Source organism: Cebus imitator, unplaced genomic scaffold (assembly GCF_001604975.1).
Source record: "Cebus imitator isolate Cc_AM_T3 unplaced genomic scaffold, Cebus_imitator-1.0 Scaffold334, whole genome shotgun sequence".
NCBI lineage: Eukaryota > Metazoa > Chordata > Mammalia > Primates > Cebidae > Cebus > Cebus imitator.
Genome location: NW_016107649.1, coordinates 1,822,871 through 1,837,345, shown reverse-complemented (window position 1 = coordinate 1,837,345; position 14,475 = coordinate 1,822,871). Strand labels below are relative to the sequence as shown.

The window sequence follows — 14,475 nt, the reverse complement described above, 5'->3', positions numbered from 1 at the left end:
CTGTATTAGTCGGCTTAAGCTAGGGTACAATATAGTAACAACCTCAAAATTTCAATTGCTCAAAACAAAAAAGGTTCATGTCTTGCATATATATTTTAAACAAAATTCACCACATCTATTGATGGACTTTTAGATTACTTTCAATATTCACATATTAGAAATCTGCATTGTATACATGTCATTTTGCAAATACACAAGTATGTCTGTAGCTTATATTTCTAGAACTAAAATTGCTAAGTCAAGTGATATATAAATTTAAACATTTGGTACAGATTTACTGATTTATATTTTCACTAGCTATATATGACACTGCCTATTTCTTCCTACCTGCAACGATAGTGTCATTAACCCTTTTGATCTTTGTCTACCTGAGAGGTAAAAATAGTATCCCATCATTGCTTTAGTCTTAATTTTTCAAGTTATACTAGATGTTTCCTTGCTTTTCATATGCTTTAGAACTATTTGTATGCTTTTCTGGGTTTATTTACATCCTTTTGTCTATTTGTGTGGTTAATTATATCTTTTCTCATCGATTTCAAAGAACTATTTGCATATTAGGAAAAAATATTAAGTAAATTGAAAATACCTTTTTTTTTCTAGATCATTATTTCTATTTGGATGCTGTTTACTTTATTGCTGGCCAGGCAGAATTTTTTTCCTTTTTATGTAAATACTAATATTTTCTTTTTGTGACATCTGGGTTTTGTTCTGACTGTAAGAATACCATTGCCATTGCCATTAGAGCAACAGCTTATTTAAACAATGTGTTAGCAACAACTGTTTTCGTCTACTATCTTTATAGTTCCATATTCTGCGCTTACAGTTTAAATCCAGATAAAATTAACTTCAGTGTAGACTGTGAGAGAAGGATATGGACTTGTACAATTTCCAACTGATAAAGTGGGTGCTTTTGTAAATGAGGATAGGTTAGTTGTAGAATAAGAGTAGTTTACTGAATATGCTTTTGTAATTTTGAGTTTTCTACCCTGTTCATGTAAAATTTACCCAAATTTTATTAAAGTAAATACATTATTGACTGTTATGCAAAAACGTCCAGAAAGCAGCTCCAATTGAATGTGACTCTGCAGGAATACAAACCAGTGTTGTCAGATCTTCTCATTTTCCAAAAGAAGCTGAAATTTGGATTTCCATGTGAAATCCCCTGATGTTTAAATGTTGGCAACTAATTCAGAGTTACAAAAACAATGCATGGTCCAAACGAAACACATCTGCAGGCCAGATGGGGCCCACTGGGTGCCAGTTTGAGACCTGAGTTTTAAACACTTCTTATCCTCAAAGATTCATTGAAGTGCCTCTTCTATAGCCTTCTGTTGCACAGTGTGTTCAGCCCCCATTGCAATGTTTTTTACCTGATTGTTGCTGATTTCTCCATTATAGATGCTTGAAGAGTGTATTTATGGATTTTAAAGTCCTGGGGCTTAACACAGTGTCTTACACCTAGTAGACATTTAATATAAATGCTTGTTGAATGAATAAATAGATGAATGAATGAATGAACTCTGCTCCAAGCAGAATCTATGTCCTGAGAAACCGGACAAGGCAACTCAGGTCACAGAGATTACCTGGTTTGGACCGCTCCTTCGCCCGCTTCCTCCATTAAGTCCCTTAGTCGCCTTCATGGTAAATTGAAAATGATTGTACCCCATAGTGATTTTGCAAACACGTGGCCTATACAGCATTGTGAGTATTGGCCACTAGATGTCTCTATTTGCCTAGAGGAAACTTGGAAGCGCTGGCATCAACCTGGGTTTTGTTGAAACAATATTTATGTGAAAAATAGTGATCTAATCTCAGGTCACATCTTCAGATGTTCGTCCTCACGAGGAAGTTGAGCACGACCACGACGTCAAAGTGTCCAGGGATGGAATGAGCTTAATTTTGCTCTAGGAGAGCTTCTCATCCACAGGAATGGACCCTTCACACTCTTGAGTCTGGTGGGTGTTAGCCTCCAATCCAGCAGCCTCTTACGTGTTTTCCAGAAGCCTTGCTTACATTATTTTTCTCTGCTGCTTTAGGCTGGTGGAGAAATGCAACTTACTGTAAGGGGTCTGGAGCTCTAAAACCTGCATGGTAAAAAGCAGGATTCTTGTAATATGTAGCAGATTCTCCATTGAGGCTTCCCTGACCCTGTAGAATTCCTGTGCATCCTGTGATTACAGGGCATGTGTTCTCGTGCCTGCAGCTGTACATTTCCTGTGGCCTCAGGAGGGTCTTTTGAGCTTGGAGAGGTGAACTTCTTGGTACTGTATAATTCTCATTTTAAACACAGAGTGACGGGGAAAAAGCTTATCATTTATTTTATAGGTTATAGCTTTCTCTTCTCAGTGCTATCTCTGGCATCCAAATATTGTACATTCGGAACTGATTAAAGGCCACAGATAGTGTCTTGACTGGCTCTGCCAAATTTACCTAGGACCTTGAATTTAGTGACACTTGAAACTTACTTCTTGAATAAAATGAATTGTGGACTCTGCAGGACTTTGGTGGCTCTCTAATTGATTATGGAAGATTCAGATGATAAGAATGTTCTGTCTCATCAGTACCTGTGTTTGCCTTTGCTTTTTCTTTGGTTATTTAGCAAAGGTAGGACACGTCTATTTGTATTTATCTGTCTTTAGGAAGCAGTAGAGAATCGGGTAACAGAACAGACTTTGGAGTCAGGTCATGCGGATTTTCTGGCTCACCGTTCACTTAACAGCTCTATGCCTTGACTCCCTTATCTATAAAATAGGGTTGCAGGGAGTGTAAAGCCACATGAAAACTGATCACAACAGTACTTGGCACGTAGGAAATACTCAGTAAATGTTGGCTGATCCACCACACACAAAAAAAGAATGACATCCTGTTGTTTGCAACGAGGATGGACCTGGAGGACATTTAGTGAAAGGTGCCAGATATAGAAAGACAAACTTCACATGCTCTCACTGTTTGTGGGAGCTAAAAATTAAAACAATTAAACTGACGGAGATAGAGAAAAGAGTTATGATTTCCAGAGGCTGGGAAGGATAGTGGGCAGTGGGGGAGTGGGGATGGTTAATGGGTACAAAAATATCGTTAGAAGAAATATGATCTAGTATTTGGCAGCACAACAGGGTGACCATAGTCAACAGCAATTTATCAAACATTTTAAAATACCTTAGAATGTATAATTGGAATGTTTATAACACGAAGAAATGATATTGCATAACCTCAAAGGTTTGAGGTGATGATCACACACTGTATGCCTATATCAAAATATCTCATGTACCCCATAAAAATATATACCCACTATGTGCCCATACAAATTAAAAAAATAATTAAAAAATAAGACATTGGCTGAGCCAGGCATGTGGCTTACACCTGTAATCTTAGCACTTTGGGAAGCTAAGGCAGGCAGATTGCTTTGAGCTTAGGAGTTCAAGACCAGCCTGAACAACATGGTGAAACCCCGTCTCTCAAAAAATACAAAAATTAGGTGGGCATTGGTGGCTCACGCCTGTGGCTCCAGCTACTTGGGAGGCTGAAGCTGGAGAATTGCCTGAGCCTGGGAAGTGGAGATTGCAGTGAGCTGAGATCACGCCATCTGTTACCCTATTCTCTACTGCTTCCTAAAGACAGATGGCAAATACAAATAGAATGGAAAATACAAATAGGCACTCCAGCCTGGGCAATAGAGTGAGACCCTGTCTCAATGAAAACAACACAAAATGTTGGTTGATACTAAGTGCTTGATAGTTCTTTTCTTCCTCTAATTAGCTGTCCAGGTCTCAATTATAACACAATGACACCCTACCCAACCAACAAAAGCAATTTCTCATAAGTCACATTGTCCAACGCTTGTCCTTAAATAGCTTCATAATTTCAAACCCCACCTCTCTTTATTTTAGGCCCTATTTCCGAATGTGAAGAGCCTGTATCAGCTTTTATAAGACTTTTATCATGGTAGTCAGAAAAACTTTCTTGCTGATATTTACAGTTTATACTCAACTCTTCTCTTTTTTTACTCCTCCTTTTAGTTAAAAAGTTATACTTGCAACATATACATATACATATACATATACATTGCTTTCAAACATTTTGCAACTATGAAATAAAGCCACCTGAAACAGTCCAGGACCTTTTACACCCTTGTGTCACCACATCACTCAAGTCTACCATTTGTGTTTGCAGCCCCTGGGGTAAAACTTCTCTATGACCAGGCTCAAAGAATGCCCAGCACTTTTGATGGATGGACATGGCCATCAGGGTCCTTCTCCTCTAATTGAATTCCTGTTCTTTCCTAGTCCACCTGCTGATCTGTCTAATTTAGATAATGTCTCACACCCAGTAGTCACTCAGGGAAAGTTTATTGACATCTGAATTTAGATAACTAGTTCCAATAGCATGATTCTGTTTGCCATTTTTCTTTCTCCCAGGACTCACACTTGTTGCTCTTCATTTGTGTGACCCTGATTTTTGCTGGGAAACCAAGCCATTGAATTCCTCACTAAACCAACACAAACAGATGAAGTTAGAAGGCTCGAAGCTCTTCCTCAGCTCCAGGCCTTTCTTCTTGTTTTCTTTCAGCATTTGTGGAATGTAAAGTTGATCGGATGAACCAAAATACATTTGTTTACCTGTCTTCCTATGCTCAAGTGAACACCTTGTTCATGCCTGTGAAACATTACAATCAAACTAGAGGGGAAACAAAGCTCCACAGTGCTGCACTCAGACGGTTAGCTTTAACCTGAGCTCTTAAGGTAACGAGATGTCTGAATGGGGCCACAGTGCTTAAACTCATGCTGCTTCCTTTTGCACTGTATCCTTTGCAAGGACCAGAGAGCTCCTCAAACTTACCAGGAAGTATTGAGGAATTTAGCATTGCACGCACTAACAGATTCTTAGGAGGAAATTAGAAGGGATGAGTAAATTGCTTACTGGTGAGTCATCAGTTTCAAAAACACACCTTATTTATGAAACTTATTGGACATACTATGACTTCCTTCTATTAAACACAGAATTAAGAGACCATTAAATGCATTCATTTGTTTGGATTCAGATTTTCTCCAAAATCAATACACTCATGGAATCATTGAAGTCTACTGGTTGCCTTACCTACTAGTGTCTGCGAAATTGTTTTTGGTCTAATGAGACACTGTAGGATTTCCTTTGGTTCTCAGGGTCATATCTTGGCCCCTAGGAAGGTATTGGGCTTCAATGACATAATGAGCCGAAGGTGGGTGGCAAAACTTCAATCTCAGCTTCAAGCCCTCACCAACTTAAACTCCACACTAGTTAGTCATTTTGTCTGACCTTTAGCTGCTTCCACCCAATTCTACGGCCGCATTCTTGCCCAAGTGATTAGCAGATTATTAATTCCATTTTATAAACACATTTCTACGAAGATGCCAGTGAGTTACTTTAAACACTTGCAATTTAATATAGACAATAGGAAAGGGATGATACTGAACTGAAAAGATGGCACCTCTTATTTTAAAGCTTTAGACATTGAACCTGCTGAGTAAGAGTACATATTTCTGGAAGTCCTTGACCTTTTGGAATGGAAATTTGGTTTACAGTTATAATTGGTGGACTGTGAAACAGGCAGAACTCTGCAGAAAACAAGCAGAAGGAGAATGGAATTAACTTGACTGAAATATGAGAATTGTTTTTTTCCACCCAGGTTGATAGGGGACAAAGGAGCAATGGCTGAAGCTTGAGCTTATCTGACAGTTGAGATTTGTCGGGTAAGCTCCATTCTCTTGATAACTTTTTCAGTGGGCTAGACCCAGATCCCATCATGATGAGTATGATACGGATCAGCGGTCCAGCTGGTGTGGAAGACAAGAGGGTCATACCGGGTTTAGGTCCGCATGGCACTAAAGATCTTCAACATGCAATTAGAAGCTCAATTGCTGAAAGGGAATACTGTTCACTCTAAAAAATATGTTTCTATTAGAATTTACCTACTCTTTCACGAAAACATAGATGCTTCCTCTTTTCTTATTGTGAGAACAATGTAGTTGACTAGCTTCCCCTTTTATTTAACTGTTAGGAAGTTCTGTCCCTAGACATGTTTCCAATTTATGAAACAATAATCTCAGGGATTATTATTTGCATTACTTTTCTTAATTGACTCTTTAGTTTTATAGTTTTTCTTTTTATAATGATTTTTACATTTTTATTCTCATACTATATTGTTTTGTGCATTTGCATTGTAAGCCAGCTCAAATCATTTGTAAAATGTGGAGTGCTTAAAGGAAACAAAAGAAAATTAATAAATTGATTGAATTCAGAGATATCCTTTGCTTTCTTTTTCGTGGGGTTTTTGAGAATTAACATATTATTATCCCCTTCATTATTCCATAACAGAATGACAAATTGCTAATTTAGACATGGTTGTTAGTATCTCATTACCTGGACGAAAAGTAATTTATGACCCAATGTGGCTAAAGATATAGCACATAATAATCTTGACCTTTCGTAGTTTTTAAACTGGATGACTCTTTGAAAAGAAAACAAATCTTTACTGAAGAAGTTAATCAGGTTTCACTCTAGGTTTTCTAAGGACAAAGAACATACCAAAGGCATTCACTCCAGCATCCACCTGTTGCTATCTTTTGCCACGGCCCCTGAGGTACTACCCCACCAAGAAGTGTGACATTGTTTTACTGAGAAAGCAGCTAGCTGATTCTTCAGCCTTAAATGAAAAAGTTGGAAAAGGAAAAAAAGACTATCTACCCCTAATTCTACCCCACAGGAATTACCTATCTCTCCTCATTGGAATTACACATGAAGGGCTACATTCCTTCAGCTTTATAGGGTATGACCCAGTGTATTAAGAAGCTGGACAGGAAGACTTAACAGAGTAACATTTTGCAGTAAACCAATCGAGGGCAAAAGTGTTCCATGTTCTCCTAGAGTTTTTCTCTCCCATTTCCCTTCTGTGATTTCGGACACTCATCTACATCTGCTGGGAGAATCATTAAGTCTTGAGCTCTGCGCTTCTTCCTCTTACCAGACCTGGTAGTGACTTTAAGAGGGAGGGGGAGCCAGCAGAAAGTATTTTGTTTCCTTCTTGAAGGGGGTGTGTCCCGGGCTTGTCTACCTGCACAGGCAGTTATGCGTGCAGGGAACTGCTGATGGATCAGTGAGCCTGTGTTCATGCCAGTGAGCTGCTTGGCTCAGATACTGATACTTTCTTTCCAAACATCGTAAGAAGTGATTGAGCCACGAGTATACTGAAGGGAGGGCTCCTGGAGTTGTGGTGTGAAGAGAGGACTCACCAGGTAAGCCCAATAACCATAGTTTGATTGCTAAGAATGTGTATTACTGTAACCAATACTACCTGTTAATCTGAGATTATTTTTTCTCTCCTTGAAAAAAACTTCTGATTTTAATATCTCATTTCCTGAAGATGGTTAAATAAGGGAAGAGAGTTGAAAAAGCAATGAGCAGAAACAACGAATTTCAACCCTCTTACTAACTATAATGAGGTGATTGGCTGAGACTCAAGCTCCAGGTTTTCTGAATCAAAGCATACTCTTCCCTCTGTGATAATGCAGGACCCCCATTCTTCTGATGTGCCAGGGAGGTAGACTGACTAGGATAAAAAGGGCCCCACCAAAGATACTTGTTAAAATATCAGTCGGATGGTTTTCACCAATCCTTAATATGTTATCCATAGGAATCTCTTAAAATAAAACTATACTTGAGAGAATTAAGCCTATTTTTATGTTTGGGCGAATTTGTTTAAGCTTTGCCTGAATCCGTATATACCCAGGGAGTACTCCTCAATTTAACTCCTTCCCAGGACTTGAAAAAACCCTAGAATTGACTCTCTTAACCATTTCTCCTGCTGTTTCCCCAAATAAATATAAAATGACACACTATATTTTCTTAGCCTGGGCCTTGAAAATTTATGATTTTCCTTTTTTCTTCTTTTTCATGAAAAATCCATTTACATAAACCTGATAGCCTATGTCATGTACCATGCCAGAGACACGTGGCGGAAAGATACTGAAGAAGGCATAGAAAGAAGGTCAAGGTGGGAGAGGCATGGAGAAGTGATGACTTTGGCTTTTTCATGGTGATATCCATTAAGCTCAGCTTGATAATAGCATTCAAGGGCTGGAGATTAAAAACAGACAGAGAATAAAAATAAATAAATAAAAGTACATTCTTTAATATGTTGGAATATTAACACATATTAATATTCTTTTTTCATTAAGAAAACACCACTCATTATCCAACAATAACCAAAATTGAAAACAATTTTCTAGTAATGGCCCCATCATACTTCATTCAACTGTTGACAAGTAGTAAAACATTGAGCAAATTATTTAATTGTCTTGTCTTGGCTATTTCATTTGTAAAATGGTGCCAATAGCATTAAGATCGGAAAGAGTGTATGCCTGTGGATTCTGACAAGCTCAACTTGCAAACTCACCTTTGGTGCACAATCCCAAGCTGCCGTGAATTATTGTTGGATGCCTCATATATTTCGCTTCTCCAAAAGGATAGGAAATTTCTTAAAAAACAGGGACAGTGTCCCTATGACAGGGTCTGTCTGTTGCTGGACTGAGGGCAAGGAAAGCACTATACTTTCACAACAAAGTGCCTTCTGATGTCTTTCATCACACAACTAAAGGAATACAGACATCTTCCTAGAAAAAGTAAATGAACATATTCATTTAAATTAGGATATAAACAAGTGATTTTAGTGCTTTGGCTGAGAGTAAGTAAAAACTGGAGCAAGCAAGATGTACTGGGTTTCTGAGGGTATTAGCAGGGGTAGGGGTGTGTGTCACAAGGGTGCATGACTCAGAAAGTGGGGGAGTGGCATCCCCAGAACAAGTGTCACTGAATTCGCCATTTTGCTTAAGGCTATCCTTATAAAACTGTGTATTGTGTAACTTACCCAATCTAAATGTTTATATTTGTGACTTTCAAAATATTTTGTCTGGTTCTCTTTTTAATGTTCTTTGGCAGGGAACACCCATAGCTATAGAGAAGGGGAAATGCTATTCCCAAATACATATGTCTTGGGATTTTCTTAGATTGTGTTTATCTTAGCAGAGCAGTGCTCACAAGATTTCAAGGCCTTCAGAGTTCTTGACCGGATAGATACATGGTTTTATTTATTTATTTTTGAGACAGAGTCTCACTTTGTCACTCAGGCTGGAGTGCAGTGGTATAATCCCTGCTCACCTCAACCTCCACCTCCTAGGTTCTAGCAATTCTCCTGTCTCAGCCTCCTGTGTAGCTGGGATTACAGGTACCTGCCACCATGCCCAGCTAATTTTTGTATTTTTAGTAGAAATGGAGTTTCACCATGTTGGCCAGGCTCGTCTAAAACTACTGATCTCAAATGATCCGCCCACCTTGGCCTCCCAAAGTGCTGGGATTATAGAGGCATGAGTCACGGTGCCCAGAGATACATGGTTTTAATAGATGTGAAAACAATTTAGAATCTTGGAGGAATAGTACTAATGTTCTATAGCATCGTGATCTGAAACATACCCTCTTCCATTCACAGCTGGGTTCAAGCCTTGGTAAATTTGCACCGTAGTACACAAAACCACTAAGAAGGGGAAGGCTTGTCATTACATCCCCTCTCTAGTAAGCCACAGATAATCTCATAGAGGTTCTTGGTCAGTGGCTGATGAAAACTGGACTCTTGCATGTTTAGAATGAAAATCCATAGGAATTAATAATAGAAGTGGAAAATGCCCTAGCATTTCATAGAATTATAATAATTTCCTATGCGTAGTCAGTTAAATAAATGAAATGCAAAGAGTTTAACAACAATGAGGTATGCAGTCCTAAAACTGCAAATTATAGTTAAATTTTACTGATGAGTTTTATCAAATCCTCATGGTGTCCTCTTGGTCTCAGTGCAAATGTCAGTTTTTAATCTCCAGAGGTTCACAAATCTGAAGACTAAAGTTTTCAAGAAAATTTCCTTATTCTTTGCTCCTTTCTCATAAGACAAAACTTTAAAACCTGGTAAGTTTCTTAATTGTTTTGGGATAAGCAGATGATTATTATACATTTGTGATGTTAGGACAGCCTGTCATAATAGAACAGATTCACACCTGCAAAGCTTTGGGTAAAGAGAGTTTGTGTTAAGCAGATTATATTTTCCATGAAAACCTTTTACACTGTTTGTAATACATGCAGCCTGACTCTACTTGGAAATTTTCCCACACTTAATCTCTTAGAGAATCAAGCTAATTATTTCTGATAAGACAATGATATATTTCTTAGGCATATCACACTCTTTTATGTTGTTGACCAAGGTATCAATTAAGCAGGCAATTGGTAAAAGATGAAGATAGCAGTAGAATTTTAAAAATATATTTAGGTCAGAATTTTATAGGAAAAGGTGGACCTCATTAAACAAGCTTATAGCTAGATAGAGGGAACAGATTCTAGTGTTCTATACCACTGCAGAATGATTATAGTTAATAGTAATATGTAGTTTCAAATAGCTAGAAGGAGAATACTGAATGTTCCCAACACAAAGAAATGATAAACATTTGAGATGATGGATATGCTAATTACCCTTATCTGATCACTGTATATTATATATCAAAATATCACTAGGTACCCTATAAAGGTGTGCAATTATTATTTGTCGATTAAAAATAAAATTTAAAATAAATAGATAAAATTGATAAAGAATTATCAAAGTGGTCTAGATAAAAAGTGGTAGTTGGGAAATACAGTTGGCAAAATGAACTTTTTATTTGGAGGAAATGAAAGGAAATCTGAAAACCTAAATAAGCTCCAGAAAGATTGAAGATTTACTTATTTCATCTCCAAACCGAAATTAACTTAAGAAAGGTTGAAGATGTAAGTGTATTAAAAATAATTGAAACAACTAAAGAAGTGTTAGAAGAAAATGTAGAAGAATGTTTTGTAATCTTTTTACAGAAAACACATCCTTCGGCCGGGCGTGGTGGCTCACACCTGTAATCCCAGAAATTTGGGAGGCTGAGACGGGCTGATCACTGAGGTCAGGAGTTTGAGACCAACCCGGCTAACATGGTGACACCCCATCTCTATTAAAAATACAAAAATTAGCTGGGCATGATGGCGGGCGCCTGTAATCCCAGCTACTTGGGAGGCTGAGGCAGGAAAATCGCTTGAACTTGGGAGGCGGAGGTTGCAGTGAGCTGAGATCCGGCCATTTCACTCCAGCCTGGGTGACAGAATGAGACTTTCAAAAAAAAAAAAAAAAAGAAATAAAAGAAAAACAAACAAAAACATACATTCTTCACATAACCCCAAGTTCAAAATTCATAATAGGGCTGGGTGTGGTGGCTCATACCTGAAATCTCAGCACTCTGAGAGGCTGAGGAAGAAGCATCACTTGAGCCTAGGAGTTCAAGACCAGTGTGAGGAACATATCGAGACCTTGTCTCTGCAAAAAATAAAGTAAAAAAATCATTAGCTGGGTGTGGTGGTGTGTGCCTATAGTCCCAGCCACTCTGGTGGCTGAGATGAGAGGATCATTTGAGCCCAGAATAGCGCTGCAGTGAGCTATGATCACAGCACTGCACTCCAGCCTGGGCAGCAGAGCAAGACCCTGTCTCTAAATAAAACTAAAAGTAAAAACTGAGTAAGTAAAATCCACTATGGAAAAGATTGACAGATGTGATTTTATGAACATTTTAATCTTTTGTACAGAAGAAAATAATGCAAAAGGTTAAAAGATGAACTACAAACCATGAGCAAATATCTATAACAGGAATGACAAAGACAAAAGAGCTCCTAAAACACATTTTTTTTTTTTTTTCTGAGATGGAGTCTTGCTCTGTCACCAGGCTGGAGTGCAGTGGCGCAATCTCAGCTCACTGCAACCTCCATCTCCCAGGTTCAAGCAATTCTCCTGCCTCAGCCTCCCAAGAGCTGAGACTACAGGTGCATGCTACCACGCCCAGCTAGTTTTTGTAGTTTCAGTAGAGACGGGATTTCACCATGTTGGGCCCAGTTGGTCTCCATCTCTTGACCTCATGATACACCCACCTCGGCCTCTAAAACACAATTCTTAAGAAAAAGATGAACATTCCAACAGAAAAACTTAGGAAAATGACTTAAATAGTCAGGCTGGAAAAAAATACAAATGGTCAGTAAATCTCCGAAAAATGCTTAAATTACTGACACTTAAACTCAGGAAAATTAAAACAATAAGGCAAAAATTTTGCCTGTTTGGCAATATTAGAAAGATATTGTGGACAGAGTGATGAAACAGGTATTTCTGCACCTTACCAGTGAGTGTAAATGGATACAAGTTTGGAGGGTAACTTGCCATATCTATAAAAACTCAAAATATATAAACCTTTTGAAGCAGCACTTTCCTTTTAACTTAGAAAAAGTTAAAAGTTAAATCCTGGCTTGCCTGGAATTCAGATGTGTGAAAGGAAGCTTAATAGAAGGGAAGCTTGAGGGCAAATTGTGGGAGTTCAAAAATGCCGTGACCTTGAGTTTGGTTTTCATTCTGTATGGTGTGGAATCTTGATGGCTTCTGAGGATGACTTGATGTGATATTTTCAGGATAGGTGAAATGTCAGTCAAATGGTTCTATTTCTAGAAGATTCATTTGGGGAATATGATTTAAAAACTTACTATTTTTGAAAATTATGATGAAAATACTATTCATATGTAAAGAGAAACAAAGAGTTAGTGGGTTTTGGTAGGTTTGAAACAATGAAAATTTATCAGTGTAAGCACTGAATGAAAAGTCAGAGAAATGTGTTTAATTTAAAATAAATCACCCAAGAAGAGTTTCTAACACCTTTAATCTGACCCCTGCTTGTTCTGCAGGGGTTTTCCAGCAGGTCTGATCATTTGTGTTTCCGTCTTTAGACACCTGCCTCTCCTTAGACACTGAGGACAATCAAATTTGTCAGGAAGATGGATTTTGTTTTTCTTTTATAATTTCAACTTTTATTTTAGAGTCAGGGGTACATGTGCAGTTTTGTTATATGGGTATATTGTGTAATGCTGAGGTTTGGGGTACACATGATCCTGTCACCAGGTAGTGAGCATAGTACCCAGTAGATAGCTGTTTTTGTTTGTTTGTTTGTTTGTTTTGTTTTGTTTTTGAGACAGGGTCTCACTCTGTCACCCCGGCTGGAATGCAGTGGCATGATCAGGGCTCACTGCAACCTCCACTTCTAGGGCTCAACTGATCCTCCCCCCTCAGCCTCCCAAGTAGTTGGGATCACAGGCACGTACCACCATGCCCAACTAAGCTTTGTATTTTTAGTAGAGACGAGTTTCACCATGTTGCTCAGGCTGGTCTCAAACTCCTGAGCCCAAGCAATCCACCTGCTTCAGCCTCCCAAAATGCTGGGATTATAAGTATGAGCCATTGCACTACGACCAATAGGTAGCTTTTCAGCCCTTTCGCTTCTCCCTCTCTCTCTGCTCTAGATTCGTTTCCATCTTTATGTCCATGTGTACCCAGTGTTTAGCTGCCACTTATAAGTGAGAACATCCAAATTAACACAGGAACAGGAAGATAGCTTTGAAATGTATGTTCTTCCTTTTTCTGAAAAAAAGAGAGTTGTCCGTAAGGAACTCAGGTGGAGATCAAATTAACAATCATGATTTTATTAAAATCATGCCCCAAGCAATAAAAACTAACTGGCCCATGGTCTAAGGGAAATACTTGATTAGAAATTTAGGGAAATAGTTAACAAATTCTTTTTATTTAGAATTTAAATGTTACCTTTTTAATCTTCTGCAAGTGTGAAATGGAAATAAATTCCACTTAACTTATACGATTGCCAAAATAATCAAATCAAAACATACTAAAAGCGTTTAGTAAATTAGAAGGAATTACTTTATTTCTTTTTATTAGGTAACTATCACCTCTCTGGAGTTCTGTTCAGGTACTTTTTTATTTTTAAAAGCAAACAAACAATTCAAGAAGTTCAAATTATCTGGACTTTACCTACATTAAATGAAGTCGAGTAGAGGAGATGAGAAGTAAGCCCAACCTAGGAATTCCAGGAAGACTGGGTCCTGTTATTAAGCTGATGTCTTGGCTAGAAGAAAGAGCTTGGCACCTTTCACGAAATGCCATTAATCATCTTTTAAGGGCTCCATAGTCACTCCTGCTATACCAAACCACAAACAGCTGGTGAGCAGCTTCAGTTACAAGGGATTGGAATAGAGCCAACCCGTGAGGCTTGCAGCTAAGCCTTTTACAGTGGAAATGAGCTGGACTAGTCTTCTATGGGAAATGAATCCTACTAGGATGCCAGAGGCATATTGAGCAATGAGTTAAAAACAACAAATCGGCCGGGCGCGGTGGCTCAAGCCTGTAATCCCAGCACTTTGGGAGGCCGAGGCGGGTGGATCACGAGGTCAAGAGAACGAGACCATCCTGGTCAACATGGTGAAACCTCGTCTCTACTAAAACTACAAAAAATTAGCTGGGCATGGTGGCGCGTGCCTGTAGTCCCAGCTACTCAGGAGGCT

At 38.5% G+C, this 14,475-nt stretch overlaps 1 protein-coding gene across 1 annotated transcript in view; it reads left to right on the top strand.

The window, feature by feature from the left end:
- The first annotated feature begins 7,117 nt into the window (after positions 1–7,117).
- Positions 7,118–14,475, top strand: part of ADGRF1 (adhesion G protein-coupled receptor F1) — a 44,115-nt gene continuing 36,757 nt past the window's right edge. The window contains exon 1 of the mRNA XM_037730152.1: positions 7,118–7,268. The gene's annotated coding sequence lies outside the window, so the exon portion shown is untranslated. The remainder of the gene's footprint in view (positions 7,269–14,475) is intronic.